Below are 3,221 nucleotides of genomic sequence, written 5' to 3' on the forward strand. Positions count from 1 at the left end.
TCACCAATTGTCTCTAGTTGATTCAACACTTTTATCGGTCTTTCCTACTGTCTTCCTAGGGTCTTTCTAAATACAAGGATGTTGTCAAGGTATACCAACACTTTCAGGTAGTTTATGTATCTATAACGACTTTCTCCATCAATCTTCGAAAAATGATAGGTGCCCCGAGATGCTTTGAGTCATACACTCAAACTGGTAAATTCAATTGAGCAGATAAGAACATTCTTTTCCTTATTTTGCTTGGACTTCAGAATTTGAATTCTTAATTCAAATTCAGCTTGAGTACAGTATCACCCACAACCAGAAATATGAAAATGTAAGATCAACCTCACGTAGAAGACCTATGGCAGAGATGGAGTCCACAACAGTTGCACTAGAGAAAAAAGTATGAGGTAATTACCAAGGTGAAGTATGTGGACAAAATCCATATTGGAAACCATGAGATTGGTGTCTGATACTTCTCTTTATTCCCGGAAGACTATAAGAAACAGCTCAAGATTTGGCTCTGAAGTACATGAAGTTTGAGAAGAACTACCATTTCCATCTGGGGTAATATCAGTGGAGACAGCCACCTGGCAAGTAAATCTACTGAAGGAACAGCATCTTTGTGTATGAGATAGATGGCAAAGACTATAAGATTTATTGCCAGAACCTCTGTCTATTGGTCAAATTCTTTCTGGACCACAAGACCCTGTACTTTGATGTGGAACCATTTGTCTTCTACATTTTGACCAAGGTGGACAGACAGGGGACCCACATAGTGGGCAACTTCTATAAGGAAAAGGAGTTCCCAGATGGGAATACTGTGGACTGTACCCTGACCCTCCCCACCCCCATTAGTGCTGAGACTATGGCAAATTCCTCATTGCCTTCAGTTATGAATTGTGGAAGGTGAGGAGCACAGTGCTTTCTCCAGAGAAGCTACCTAAGCTATCATCGGTATTGCTCTTGGGGATGCTAGAGATCCCGAGGGTTTTCTGGGGAACGCTGTCCATCAAAGACCTCAGCCAGATGACTAGCATCATATAAAATGACATCATTGGCACTCTGCAGTCACTCAACATGGTAAAGTACTGGAAAAAGCAGCATATCATCTATTTCATGCCCAAGCTGGTAGAAGATTGGTATAAGAAGCCACCCATAATGGAGGACTTCATTTGTCTCAAGTGTGTACCACCCAAGCACAAACAAGGAAGGCTGTCCAAACAGTGAGCAGTGCTCAAACTAGTTATCTCCTCCTCTACCTCCTCCCACCTCGCAGCATCCTTACCCAAAGGTGGCCTTAGACCTGTAAAGGTACCTCTTTTTCCAGTTTGAAGATATGTACAGACTTGTCTACCCACCTGCAAGCCCTTAAAGATTTTTTTTAAGTAAAGAAACATTAGTTTGTCAGTGTAAAAAAAAAAACACTCTCAATCTGAATACTTAAATTCAAGACTGAGTACCACTAGCTGCCCAGCAGGCAGTCCAGGGCATCTTGAACCTAAGGTATATATTCACTTACCTTCTGTTATTCAACATCTGGTAGTCCACCCACACTTGCATCTTTCTATTATTCTTTGGTACTACCACTAAAAGTAATTTATGTGGTCTGCCAGACTCTGCAGGTTGCTCCTTGGGTACATCTCACATTTCACTCCTGCAATGTGAATACATTTATCCTTTCACTGAGCTTTTGTTTCAATCAGTCCTTCTATTGTTCTGGTACCAAAAAGTCACCAGTCAAATGCTCTCCTGGGTTTGAATATCACTACTCTTATGATGTGCACTGCCACCACTTGTGTCTGTTCTCCTGATGATCTCAGCGCAGCCTGCACAGATGGTCAAAATGCATTTGGGTGACAGTATTAGGTGACAGATTATTGCTTGTAGCATCCTACTAGTATTTTGAATTGACTTCCATTCAGTCTTGATGCTTAGTGAGGTTAGAGGGTCTAGACATACCAAAGCTATGTTGTCTACTTTTCTGTTGACCCCAAAAACTTATTTAGGAAACTTCAAGCTCATCCTGATGTATCCCAGATATGGGTAGTTTTTATTACTCTTTATCACATTTCCTCAAATGTCTCTCAAATTATTGGGAAATTATAGTAATTTGAGCTCCACTGTCTAAGACAGTATTTCATCCCATGTTCTTTCTTCACAATTATCTCTTCATGAGATCGTATGAGTCCAGGCAGAATAGACCTATAATGATTAGAAGATAAGGTAAATATCATTGTCATTGGGATCTAGGCTGACTTCCTTCCATGACCCACTTCTTTTATTCTGATGCTGGCACAAGAGATGCCATCTTCTGCACAACCAAGGCTTCATCCTCTTCCCTAGTACATCCAACAAATATGTGCACATATCTATCTATATCTATATCCATATCTATCTCCATCTCCATCTCCATCTCCATCTCCACATCCACATCCACATCCACACTCACACCCACACCCACACCCACACCCACACCCACATCCACATCCACATCCATATCTATATATCTATATCTATATCTATATCTATATCCATATCCATATCTACATCTACATCTACATCTACATCTACATCTACATCTACATCTACATCTACATCTACATCTTTATCTATGTCCATCTAATCCACAAATGTAGCAAAAGATGATTCTTCTTTTCTGATTATCCTTATGGAGTTGTTCTTGTATCAAGCCCTTTACTTTTCCAAAGAGAACAGCTTTGTCTATTCTTCATTTCTTGGCCAATCTTCTGTGGCCTTCAGCCTTCCATTTTGCATCTGCAATATGGTTCTCTCAAAGTATGGTTCACACTTAAGAAGACGTTCCTGAAATTGGGCCATTATTTGCAGAGGTACTATGGTTATCTACGTATTTGTTTCATCTTGGAAAACTGTGATGGTGGCAGTTGTGACTCAAGATCCATGATGTGCAGGTATAGCTCAGAGTTGTGTATATCAGGCTTTTGTGTGTTTGTTGAAGTCTTACTTTATCTACTTTATCAGATTCCACTATCTCTCTATATTAGTCTCTGCAATCAAATATCCACTCTGACTATAAAATCAGATTTTTTTCCTTTACAGTGAAAAGTGGGATTGATACATGTAGTATATGCTTTCTGGGAAGTCTCACAACCACCATATTATATCTCTTGCTTTTGCAGATGTGCCTGTCATATGATTAATCTAAGACTCTCAATATTGTTTTCCAGGGGGATAGAATTCCTGTCTTGGAGATGTCA

At 39.9% G+C, this 3,221-nt stretch overlaps 1 pseudogene; it reads left to right on the plus strand.

The window, feature by feature from the left end:
- The first annotated feature begins 352 nt into the window (after window positions 1–352).
- Window positions 353–1,212, plus strand: LOC118849198 (annotated as a pseudogene).
- The last annotated feature ends 2,009 nt before the right edge of the window (window positions 1,213–3,221 follow it).

The sequence above is a fragment of the Trichosurus vulpecula genome, chromosome 4 (genome assembly GCF_011100635.1).
Source record: "Trichosurus vulpecula isolate mTriVul1 chromosome 4, mTriVul1.pri, whole genome shotgun sequence".
Lineage (NCBI taxonomy): Eukaryota > Metazoa > Chordata > Mammalia > Diprotodontia > Phalangeridae > Trichosurus > Trichosurus vulpecula.